General features: G+C 45.8%; 1 protein-coding gene across 1 annotated transcript in view; it reads left to right on the top strand.

Annotated features, from left to right (window-relative positions):
* The window catches only part of LOC141116545 (protein S100-A6-like), a 173,505-nt gene that overhangs the window by 99,036 nt on the left and 61,012 nt on the right, over nt 1-13,457 (top strand). The window lies entirely within an intron of this gene.

Here is a 13,457-nt window from a genome sequence, read left to right as displayed (position 1 = left end):
GAAAAAGGGTATAAACCTCTGTTTTTAGACCCTATTATTGAGGAGATTAGGTCTCTCCCTCGAGATCATTGTTTAAGAGATGCACCCAGGATGGAAAGAAACTTAGATCATGAATGGAGTTTCATATCTCCCTTCCACTCACAGTACAAGGAGGTGGAGAATATTTTCCATAAGCATTGGCATGTCCTTTGTCCGGATAGGACACTGGCAAGTGTTCTACCTGACAAGCCCAAGTTCATTTACCATAAGGCGCCAAGCTTTGTGGATGTTATAGTCAAAAAGATTATTGATCCCCCGGGAGAAATCCAACCTTCTGGGAATAAAATGGTTCTTTTGCACGCCGGAAGTGCAAAGCGTGTAGAATGGTGGTGAGACCTATGAGAAAAATAGAAAAATTCACTGCAACTTCCAACAATAGGGAATTTGAAATTAAGCACTTTATAACATGTAATACATCACATGTAGTGTATGCCCTGCATTGTCCTTGTGGATTAATGTACATAGGTCGCACTAAGCGTCTTTTAAGAGAGAATGGCTGAGCATGTGCACAACATTACTATTGGCTATAAAGACCATAACGTATCCCTGCATTTCAAATTACATCAAGATCCTGCTGGATTGTTATTTTGGGGGATTGATCACATCAAACAATCTTGGAGGGGGGGGTAATATAATAAGGGATTTATCAAAAAAAGAAACTCAATGGATTTTTTTAACTGACACTCTTAGCCCGAAAGGGTTAAATATCGAACTCGATATTAATTGCTTTATCAGCGATTTTTAGGTTCACTAGAGTGGACGTTTACACAATGTATTAGAGTTTTAATGGAGGGGTTCCTCACTCTGAGATTTTGATCTGTTTTCTGTATAGATAACTTAATAACTATGCCCCGTTTGGATTACATATTTTTTTATTGTGTATGTACAATATGGAACTATGTGATACAGAGCGGTACTGGAGAATCTTTTATCAACTTCCGCCTTCTATTTACATAGAATTTTAGATTATGCCGTGCAGGTAATTTTAATCTGATTGGATTTTAACCACTATTATTTTTGTGATTTTATCACAAGTTCCGAGGTTGCTGCGATTATATGCGATTATATGCGATTTTGCATGTAACATTTTATGTCAATAGGTATGTCAGGTCATTTTAATCTGATTAGATTTTAATCATTATTATTTTCGTGATTTTATCACAAGTTCCGATGTTGCTGCAATTATATGCGATTATATGTGATTTTCTATGTAACATTTTTATTTTTTGTTAATTTTATGTCAATTTTATGTCGCAATTTGCTAAACTTATCTGATTTAATATGATAATTATATCGGGTGAGGAACTATGGGTATTTTAATTACTTGGTCACTACACTGCGACATCCATATAGCTTAATTATGTTTGGGGGTTAAGCGACTCCCTCTCTTCAGTTGCACCTGGAATATATGGAAGAGGAGATGTTTAGTTTTAATCCAGGACATAAGCACTGTTTCTCACAAGGAATTGGGAGTTTGCAGATGTAATGCAAGATTCTGGTATAAATAGACCGCGGTTTCATTTAAATGTGCAGCCTGCAGCTTTTGGTTGGTTGGAGTATGGATACGTTCCTAGTTTAAGATAGGGACGCACCTTCCAATCAGACCTAGTGCTTACCAAGTATTGACTCATTAGGGTGGAGTGTTGGTCGCGCCCCACCCCCTGGTTTTCAGATAAATTTTGTTCAACAAGCTGTGTAGTCATGCTCTTTGAAAAAGTCTTCCTGACGAAACTAGTCAGAGCACGGTACCACGGCAACCGTTATCACGTGAGGACGCAGTGTGCTTCTAGCCTGAAGCTTCAGACACAAGAGGGAGGAAGTGCGGATCAGCTGTGCCTGGTTGACACGCAGTGCGCTCCAAGCTTGTAGTTGTATACTAGTGGAATGAAGGACTGATCAGCTGTGAGTGTGTATCATCCATCCAGTCTGCAACCAGTACCCTTGTGCTTTGAGAGAAGCAGTTTGAGTTATCCACTATTACCAACCAGCCGAAAGCTAGAAGGCTATCCTTTGTAAGGAACTGCGCCCACTGATTTTTACAGTGTATTTACTTTATTCGTTTTTTTCTCTTATTTGTGACTTACAATAAATTATCAAAACGGTACTGGACTATTCGGGGTCTCTTTTTTACATGTGGACATTGTTGCTGTTATCTGATCATCAAACAGAGTATTGGTAACTGTAAGCACAAACACACAAGTCCATATATAACAGGAGATATAAAAGGCTGAGCAACTTAGTCCATAGGGGACAGGCTGGAAGTTCATGGGTTAAGTGGTAACCGGTAATGTAATGGTTAAAGTAGGCTAGGCGGCTGCTGTTTCCTCAGAGAGCCGGCTCTGTGATGGATGAGAGAGGGGTAGAGAAGGAAGCGCCACCTGACACTCCTTCTCTACCCCTATCTGATCATCAACCCTGGAGGACTTCGGGACTAACCAGAGAGAGGAGTTGATCCAAGGCTTGTTAACCTCTTGGCTCCGGTGAGTTTGAATAGGCATGTGCAAAATGAAAACATTTGTTTTGTTTCATTTTAATTCGTTATTTAATTCATTTTGTGTAGTTAGATTTATTAAATTCGTTTTTCAAATCAGTTTTGTTTTCGACCGAATTCGAAAATCGGTCAAATTTGAAAATATTTCAACCGAATTCGAAAATTATTTAACTGTATTCAAAATTATTTCAACTGTATTAGAAATTATTTCAATCGTATTCAAAATTATTTCAATCGGATTCGATAATAGTTCAACCGCATTCGAAAATATTTCAACTGTATTAGAAACTATTTCAATCGCATTCGAAAATATTTCTACCGAATTTGATAATATTTCAACCGCATTCGAAATTATTTCAATCAGATTCGATAATATTTCAACCAAAATCGATAATATTGCAACCGGATTTGATAATAGTTCAACAGGATTCGATAATAATTCAACCAAATTCAGCTATTTTCCTATTTAAGTGTGTCTGCCGAATTTTACACATATAAGAATTGAATTAGACAGTCTGACAATTCAAAAATGATTTTAAATAAAAAAATGTACTTAATTTATCTATTTCAGAAGCACTTTTTTTGGCAGCACTGTACCAGGATGCACCTGTGGCCATTTTGTGTGAGAGAGAGGGGAGATCTAGCTAGCTGCTAGTCACTTGTACTGTCTGCTGACTGTTTTGTTTTGGATTTGCAGTGAGTGAGCTTTATCTGTGTGATTGTGTGTGTTTGGTGTGCAGGATGTCTGGTGTGGAGAGGGCAGCGGTGTGTGTGAGGGTGAGAATGTGGATGATGCAGATGGAAATGCAGCTGATGTTGGTGTGTCTTTACATCTGCAGGAGCTTGTGGTGGGATTTTGGGAGAGTGAATGTGTGTGGTGGTGGTGAGTCTGAACGTGTTGTTGAGAGTGGTGGTGCAGAGTGTGAAAGTGGTGTGGGTACGTTGGAGGGTGGGGTGAGTAGAAATGGGAGAAAGAGGAGGCGTGGGGGGAGAGGCATAAGATAGGGGAGGAGGCAAAACAGCGTTCTACCTCAACTAAGAGGAAGCCAAGGAGGAAAAAAGGAGGAAAATGATTCCTCCAGTGGTTGTGACCTCAAAATCATCATTTACGGCTGATGCCAGAAGTGGTGCCGCCCCCAAGGAGTCCAGCAAAAAGAGCCCTCGCTTTAACGATGCAGAGAATGTAGCCCTCACAAACACGGTGGCCAAAGAATGGGTCATCCTGTTTTCCACATCCTCTTCAGCAAACCAGAAGAACGCTGCATGCATAGGTGTGCGCACAGGGTGTGCCGGGCGTGCCCAGGCACACCCTAATCCCCCCTCTGTGTAGCAACAGGAACATGGGAAAGATCTCCCTCTTACCGGCTCTGCCATAAGAGAAGTATTTATCCTTTTCTCTTTCACTGTGCCAGCAGGGAGATCAATGTGTCGGGGTCATATATATGTAGATATATACACATGCATGTATGTTTGAGCTTAAGGGTGCACACCCTAATGCATTAGGCTGCGCATACCTATGGCTGCATGGTTTCACGTCACCATGGCAGTAAAAGCTGTGAGAGGGATTGAGCGCACCCCAGACTGCATCCGTCATCAGTAAATAAAAATGATTACATTCTCTCTCTCTGTGTCTCCCAGAGGCGTATCTAGTGAAAATGGCACCTATGGCAAGCACTGAAACTGTGCCCCTGTCAAAAAAAAAAAAAAAACAGCTAATAAAACTACAAGTCTTTAACCACTTCAGCCCCAGAAGAATTTACCCCCTTCCTGACCACTTTTTGCGATTCGGCACTGCGTTCATTTAACTGACAATTGCGTGGTCGTGCGACGTGGCTCCCAAACAAAATTGACTTCCTTTTTTTTCCCACAAATAGAGCTTTCTTTTGGTGGTATTTGATCACCCCTGCGGTTTTTATTTTTTGCGCTATAAACAAAATAAGAGCGACAATTTTGAAAAAAACGCATTATTTTTTAGATTTTGCTATAATAAATATCCCCCAAAAACATTTTTTTCTCAAGTCGTCTTCCAGGATGGCACCCTGAGAGATGACTGGTCCACCTGACAGGAAACACAATCAATCAAGAGGTTAAAGGCCCCCGCCCCTCCCGATGCTCCTCAGTTTTTGATTGTGTTTCCCCACAGCGAAACCGTTTGTTATTTTTCTGTTGACCTAAAAGCCTGGGGCTGGTGGTCTCCCCCTGGGAGCCGGACCAAATGCCTGGGAAGCCTCTGGGTCCGGCCGGATGGTTCTCATCCTTCCTGGGGGGTTTCCCAATCCATGTCTCGGGGGGGGGGAGAGGCAGCAGACCATGCTTCTTTCCATGGAAGAGCCCCCCCGAGTGCTGAAGAACCCTGGGTGCGGTGGTGTACCCAGAACTTCAAATTTCCTGTTGCCCTTCCTTACCTGTGCGGTGGCCGCGCAGTTGCAGGAGTTGGTGGTTTTCCTTCTACTGGCTACAAGACCACAGGAGGTGAGTCTGGGACCCGTTCTGGGGTCTGGCCAGGGCTGCCATTCGTCCACCGACCATTCATGGGAGGTCGCGCAGCAAGAAGCTCTACCTGGAGAGCTTTTCTTCCAGGGACCTTGCTGAGTGTAGCTCAGCACCATTTTCCTGAAGATCAGGAAATTACATCACTTCCTCCTCTAAGAGGAGGGAGTGGGAAGGGCTGCAGCAGGAAGTGACCTCAGGTCCAGTATCACTTCCTGTCTTCGGCAAGATGGCGGTGGCGAGTTGCAGCCAGCATACAGAGGATATAAAAAGCCACAGGGAACAGGCGCCCATGTCTCCTCTGCGTTCCTGTATGCAGCACCTCCAGGGAGAGATTGGAAGTAGCATGGAACATGAGAAGGAGAGACCTGCAGGGTCTGCGGCCATGGAAGAGACCACAGGGGGTGAGTCTGACCGGCCTTCGGAGGTTTAGAGGGGGAGGGTACCCCAACTCTTCTCCTCCGACTCTCACAGTGTATGCCTGTGTGTTTTTTTCAGGGGACGACGCTATTACCCGTGAGGTTGCCAGCCATCCTGTGAAATCCTCCACCCGCTCTAAACGATGTGGGAACTGTAATGACAGGCTACCCCCAGAACATCCAAAGCCCTTCTGTTTTAAATGCATACAGAAGTTGACAGCGGATCATAAGAGAGGGTTACAGATTGGAATTTCTCTCCCCTCCACCCCCCAAGTTTCTCTTGACCTACCTTCCCAGGGATCCCTGCAAGGTGGTAGGAATTCTTCAGAATATAAGAGAGCTGGCCAGTCAGGAGGTTATAATACCTGTTCCAGTGGACCAGCAGGATCAGGGGTTTTATTCCCACATTTTCGTGATACCAAAACCCTCAGGAAGGTATCGTCTTATTATAAATCTAAGGAACCTCAATGTTTTTCTTCGTTACAAGAAGTTCCGCATGGAGAGTGTCTATTCCCTCAGGAGACATCTCCTCAAAGAAGTGTTTATGGTGACCTTGGATTTAAAAAAAGCCTACCTTCATATTCCCATTTTTCAGGGCCATCAAAGCTTACTGAGATTTGCGATCGCCTCTCCAGAGGGAGTGCAACACTGGCAGTTCACAGCCCTCCCCTTTGGACTGGCATCCAGTCCGAGAGTCTTCACAAAGGTCATGGCCGAGGTGGTGGCTTTTTTGCACCTCCAGGAAGTGGCATTGATTCCCTACCTGGACGACATTTTGATTTACAGTCTAAGTCGGGATCAACTACTTCTGGATCTATCCAGAGTAATGCAGACCTTAGAAGACCTGGGATGGATTGTCAGCAGGGAAAAGTCCTCACTGACTCCTGCTCAGACAAAGTTGTATCTAGGTTTCCTGGTGGACTCCTCAGAACAAAAGTTAATTCTACCTCAGGGCAAGGTAGAGGGCCTCATATCAGCAGTCAGGTCGCTGTTACAGGCAAGCACCATCTCCTACAGAGGTATCATGAGAGTTCTGGGTCTAATGACATCAGCTATCCCAGCAGTTCCTTGGGCACAGCTACACTCCAGGCCCCTCCAGCACTTCCTTCTATCCTCTTGGGACAGAAGAAGAGACTCTCTGGACATAGAGATAGCCATTCCGGTAGAAGTAAAGAACTCCCTTCACTGGTGGCTCCTTCCTCAGAGGCTTCAAGGGGGCCTCCTTTGGAGCCAACTTCAGCCTCTCAGGTTAACTACAGACGCAAGTTCCTGGGGGTGGGGAGCCCACCTAGAGGAACTAATAGCTCAGGGGTCCTGGAATTCAGAACAGAGAAGGGCCTCCTCCAACTTTCGAGAGCTGTTGGCCATAGGAGAAGCACTAAAGGCTTTCGAGGGAAGGATCAGGGGCCAGGAGCTGCAGGTCTTGTCAGACAATGCCACGGCAGTGGCGTTCCTGAATCATCAGGGGGGTACCAGATCTACAGCACTCCTATCCCTATCTGCAGAGATCCTGTCCTGGGTGGAAAGTTGGGTTCCTTCCATCTCCGCAGTCCACATAAAGGGGACATTAAATGTAGAGGCAGACTACCTCAGTCGGCAGCCGATTCTGCAGGGGGAATGGGAACTGAATCCAGAGGTCTTTTCCCTGGTAAGTCGGCAATTCGGCATTCCAGAGATAGATCTCTTTGCCCGCAGGAAGAGCAGAAGGGTAAAGAGATTCTTTTCCCTTGCTCGAGAGAGAAGCTCAGAGGGGATAGACGCGTTGGCACAGGTCTGGGACTTCCGACTCTCCTATGCCTTTCCCCCTCTGGGACTAATTCCGAGGGTCCTTCAAAAACTGTTCCTCTCGAAAAGCAAGGCTAGACAAGGCTGAAGACTGTGAATTTGTGTACAGCTGTGAGGCTGCATGTCAGTATCCTGGCTGGAAACCTGCTGGCAGGGGAAGTTACCCTTTCCAAAAGTCAGGGACTGTTTAACTGTGATGGCGGTTCTGAACTCTTCAAATCGTTTCAAACAACACGGAGGTGGGAATTAGTGATAACATCCAGATCCAGATAAGGGAAACTTTAACATCAGCACAGAAGGAGGGATCCATGAACGAATAAGCAGAACGGGAGAGGGACACCCTACAACAGCAGCCATCCTGAGGCACCCACTCTCTTGCCTAATACCCCTTTGAGGGTGACGGAGTCCAGTGAGTGGGGGAGCACGGGGGGGAGCACTTGAAGTCACCAGTTCCTGTATGCACAGAAGTCACCGAATATCACCCCCTGGACAGCTGGGAATGCATTTTTAATCCTGACGCACCTAAATATTCCTTTTTTAAATAAGTTTTATTCCTTGGTTTGGTTTTTATTTTATAGATGTACTTTTTTGGACTTTTTACATCAATATTATAGTTCGGACTTATGCTCCTAAGGTTTTTGCTCTTATGAACTGAGTCTATATGGAATCTAGCAATTATTAGTTTAATGTACCTTGTTTTATTTATTTGTTGCACAGTGCACTTTTGTTATTATGGACTTGGGGATTATGAGGAGACCCCCACATGATTAATGGTAACCCCTAATCTTGCAGTATTTGATTGACACTTTCTGAATGTTGCAATAGAGGTGGAGCACTTTTTAACTATATCTGCACAATTTGATATCTATTTAAGATACATAGAGGAGTCACACGTTCACGTTTAAGAAATATATAAAAATAATTTTCTACGCTATTATAATTTTAGCACATAGGTAGGGGCAGGTCATTTACAATAGTACCCCCCTTTTTTGTTTTTTGTTTTTTGTTTCTGTTTCACATATTTATGCACTATTTGTATGGTTTGGGCAAATTTATTATAGTAGGGCAGCGCCAATTTCCCAAGTCTTGTTTTCAGTCTTTTCCCTGATAAGTCGGCAATTCGGCGTTCCAGAGATAGATCTCTTTGCCCGCAGGAAGAGCAGAAGGGTAAAGAGATTCTTTTCCCTTGCTCGAGAGAGAGGCTCAGAGGGGATAGACGCGTTGGCACAGGTCTGGGACTTCCGACTCTCCTATGCCTTTCCCCCTCTGGGACTAATTCCGAGGGTCCTTCAAAAACTGTTCCTCTCGAAAAGCAAGTTGATTCTAATAGCCCCTTGGTGGCCCAAGAGAGCCTGGTTTCCAACCCTGCAGGGTTGGTCCATAGCCCCACCGCTTCACCTCCTGGTCCGGGGCGATCTTCTCCTTCAGGGTCCTGTCCGCCACCCAGACCCCAGCTTCTTCAAGCTGACGGCCTGGCTCTTGAAAGGCAGAACCTGCGGGAGAAGGGGCTGTCGGACAGAGTAGTGGATACACTGCTCCTTAGTAGGAAGCCAGTCACAAGGCGTATTTACGCCAAGACCTGGGCGATTTTCTCTCGCTGGTGCCAGGAGAGAGGGACTTCTCAAAGAGAGATCCCTGCTATCTTAGAATTTCTCCAGGATGGAGCAGATCTAGGTTTGGCAACCAAGACCCTTAAGGCGCAGGTTTCAGCCTTGTCCTGTTTCCTTGAGAAACGTTTGGCATTACACCCCCTGATCAAGAGATTTCTCTTGGTCAGGGAGAGGTTGTCCCCTCTTCAAATGTCCAGGTGTCCTCCTTGGGACCTTACACTAGTACTGGAGGGGTTAACAAAGGCCCCATTTGAACCGATAGATCAGATCCCCCTTAGGATCCTGACCTTTAAATTAGCCTTTTTACTAGCAATCACCTCAGCTAGGAGAGTAGGTGACATTCAGGCTTTTTCTATTAAAGAACCATTTTTTTCTTTATTCGAGGACAGAGTTATACTTAGGCAGGACCCCCTGTACCTCCCTAAGGTAGCATCAAAGTTCCATAGGACTCAAGAAGTGGTGCTGCCTTCCTTTTGTAGTAACCCCAAAAGTGAAGGGGAAGTTTCTTTTCATTGTCTGGACGTCAGACGCTGTTTATTATCCTACCTAGAAAGGGTTAAGGAATTCAGAAGGTCCAGCCATCTTTTAGTTAATTTTTCTGGCCAAAAGAAGGGCCAACAGGCATCCAAGGCTTCTATAGCTAGATGGATTAAACATACCATTTCGTTAGCCTATGAGCAGTCAGGTAAAGCAGCTCCTAGAAATCTTAGAGCGCATTCCACACGATCTCTGGCAACCTCCTGGGTGGAAAGGGCCGGAGCTTCGGTGGAGCAGATATGTAGAGCCGCTACATGGTCAAGCCAGAACACGTTCCTGAGGCATTATAGAGTGGAGTTACTATCTCCTCAGGACCTGGCATTTGGCAGGAAGGTCCTGCAAGCGGTGGTCCCGCCCTAAAGGTAGGCCTGAGCTACTTGCTCTTCTCACAGGGTGCCGTCCTGGAAGACGACTTGAGAAAAGAACCAGTTACACTTACCGGTAACGGTGTTTCTGGGAAGTCTTCCAGGACAGCAGGCCTACTTCCCACCCGTTCTATTTAGGAAACATGTAATGTTTAGAGTGTGGTGGTGGTTATGTTTTTCACTCTCGTGCACTGGTGTGGGTCAATACTTTGTTACAACTGAGGAGCATCGGGAGGGGCGGGGGCCTTTAACCTCTTGATTGATTGTGTTTCCTGTCAGGTGGACCAGTCATCTCTCAGGGTGCCGTCCTGGAAGACTTCCCAGAAACACCGTTACCGGTAAGTGTAACTGGTTCTTTTTCCCTCAGTTTAGGCCAATACGTATTCTTCTACATATTTTTGGTAAAAAAAAATTGCAATAAGCGTTTATTGATTGCTTTGCGCAAAAGTTATAGGGGATAGTTTTATGGCATTTTTATTAATAATTTTTTTTTTACTAGTAATGGCGGCGATCAGCGAATTTTATTGTGACTGCAACATTATGGCGGATACGTCGGACATTTTGACACATTTTTGGGACCATTGTCATTTATACAGCGATCAGTGCGATTAAAAATGCACTGATTACTGTGTAAATGACACTGGCAGTGAAGGGGTTAACCACTAGGGGGCGGGGAGGGGTTAAGTCAGTACTAGGAAGTGATTACTAACTGTCAGGGGGATGGGCTGTGAATGTGACGTCACTAATCTCTGATGACAGGGAGCAGAGATCGAGTGACACTGTCACTAGGCAGAACAGGGAGATGCTGTTTACATTAGCATTTCCCCGTTCGTCCTCTCCATGAGCCGATCGCGGGACCCGCGGCCCGACTCATGGAGCTCCCGGCCGGCGCGCACTCAATGGCATGGCGGGGAATTCAAATGGACGTACAGGTATGCCCATTTGCCCAGCCGTGCCATTCTGCCGACGTACATCGGCGTGCGCATGTCGGGAACGGTTCACCACTTCAATACCAGGCATGACAATTGCGCGGTCATACAACACTGTACCCAAACAAATTTTTTATCATTTTGTTCCCACAAATAGAGCTTTCTTTTGGTGGTATTTGATTACCTCTGCGATTTTTATTTTTTGTGCAACAAATAAAAAAAGACCGAAAATTTTGAAAATAAATGTTTTTCTTTGTTTCTGTTAAATTTTTTTGTACATAAGTATGTTTCCTTCTTCAATTACGGGAACTGATATGGCTGCACTGATGGGCACTGATAAGGCGGCACTGATGGGCACCGATAAGGAGGCACTGATGGGCACTGATAGACAGCACTGATAGGTGGCACTGGTATGTGGCACTGGTGGGCACTTGTAGGTGGCACTGATGGGCACTCGTAGGCGGCACTGATGGGTACTTATGGATGGCACAGGTGGACACTGATGGGTGGCACTGATGACACTGATGGGTGGCATTGCTGGGCATCACTGATTTTATTTGTGCCATAATGGTGCCAGTCAGTGCCCATTTGTGGGCACTGATTGGCATATGTTGGGCATTAATTTGCACATATGGATGTACCTGGCCATCCACATGTTAGGTACTTTCCTGGCGGCTTCCCTGGTGGTCCAGTGTGGGCATCCAAGGGGGGGCTTTGCTGATAAACAATCAGCACACCCCCCTGTCAGGAGAGCCGCCGAATGGCTCTCCTCTACTCGCATCTGTCAGACACGAGTGAGGAAAAAAAGATCAACGGCACTTCCTGTTTACATCGTGATCAGCCGTGATTGGACATGGCTGATCGCGTGGTAAAGAGCCTCCGCCGGAGGCTTTTTACTAAGATGGGTGTAGCGGTGTGTCAGACTGGGCGCACGGCGGCTGTTATCCTGCTGGACGTCATATGATGCCCGGTCAGGATAACTGAACAACCGCCCAGCCGTCATTCTACTATAGGCTGGGCGGGAAGTGGTTAATCTTTCAATTAACAAATTATGGATTGGCACTACATAAAGTGTCCAAGTGCCCGATGGGTCAGTCCGCTCCTGCTCATTAAACATTCTACATTCAGTGAAAGTTCATGTACTGCAAAGTTTGCACTGCATGAACTTTCACTGAATGTAGAATGTTTAATGAGCTTGTTGCACAAATCACTTTATTACACTTTATTTATGATATCTATTTATTTAATCCATATTGAGCACTATATTTGATTGGGTGCTTCTGCCTGGCACACACGCACAATCGCACATGATGATGACTTTTAAGTCATCATCACGTGCGATTGTGTGTGTGTGCCAGGCCTAAACAGAAGCAGCCAAACAAATATAGTGCTCAATATGGAATAAATAAATGGATATCATAAATAAAGTGTAATTAAGTGATTTGTGCAGTGCAACAGCAGGTACTACTTTTAAGTAGACTGTGGATGCGACTACAGGAGATGACCAGAGACTGAGAATGCGACATACTACAGGAGATGATCAAGTAGCCAGTTTTAAAATTTAAACTTTCAGCAATGCACAGCTATGCAGGGGGGTTAATACCATTGTCAGGGAGGGTTTAGCGAAACAGTGAGTCTATAGGCAGTGTAAATATAGGCAGAAAGACCTACCTCGCCAGCCGGGCTCACCTCCCGCTTTTGGCGGTATGGGGCGGAGTTTTCAGCGGTAGGGGGCAGGGCTTTTGGTGGTATGGGCAGGGATTTTCGTGGTCCAGGGCAGGGCTCTCAGAAGTCCAGGAGAGGCGATCTCAGCACTCCGAGCACATACAGACTACATGGGACGAAGTGGGGCAGGGTCAGAGTGTAAGTCGAGCTCCCTGCCCCATCCCTCCCTGCTGACAGAGCCTCCCTCAGCCTAAGCCAAGTCCAACAGCCTGGACCGGGTAGCAGCTATCTGATAGAACACCGGTGCCATGCTCCAGCAGGCTGACTGCGGTGCGGAGAGTTATATTAGTCCGGGAGGATGGGTGGGGTTTTTTTTTCATGCGGGGGGTAGCTCTTTTTTGCCACCCCCATGCCACTTGCTATGGCTGCCATAACTTATTCTCTCTCTCTGTCTCTGTCTCTCTCTCTCTGTCTCTGTCTCTGTCTCTCTCACAGTTGTGTGCTCAAAAGTTTCCATACCCTTGGCCTATAGTAGCATCGCATACTAGCACATTATGAAATGCTTACCTTAGAATGGTGACCGGGTGCTGCTGCAGGGGCTGACATATTCCCTTAGGTTTTTATCCGTGTTCACAGGCTCCAGCGCTGTAAGTGGCCAGAGCCGCGATGACAATACTCCCGAGCCCTCCTTTCCAGCAAGGAGCGCTGAAGTTCCGTCACAGTACGCCGGACCTTCAGAGTGCATGTGCCGCTGATGTCAGCGACTGAATGCAGGGTGAATGTCTCCTAAACCGTGAGGTTTAAGAGATATTCATTTTACCTACAGGTAAGCTTTATTATAGGCTTGCCTGTAGGTAAAAATCACCAAGAGGGGAAATCAAACAATAAAAAGCAGTTGTATACCCTTATTTTTAATTTGTACCTACAGGTAAGCCTATAATAAGGCTTACCTGTAGGTAAAATGAATATCTCCTAAACCTGTACGGTTTAAGAGATATTGACTTTGCATGCAGCCGCTGACATCCACGGCGCATGAGCTCTGAATGCCCGGCTGAAGGTCCAGCAGACACTGCCGGACCTTGCCGGGAAGAACACTCCCGCACGCATATGCGGGTGTGATGTCATCG

The sequence above is a fragment of the Aquarana catesbeiana genome, linkage group LG13 (genome assembly GCF_042186555.1).
Source record: "Aquarana catesbeiana isolate 2022-GZ linkage group LG13, ASM4218655v1, whole genome shotgun sequence".
In the NCBI taxonomy this organism is placed as follows: Eukaryota; Metazoa; Chordata; class Amphibia; order Anura; family Ranidae; genus Aquarana; species Aquarana catesbeiana.
The sequence above is the reverse complement of the archived record's forward strand: the minus strand, read 5'-3'. Positions and strand labels throughout refer to the sequence as shown.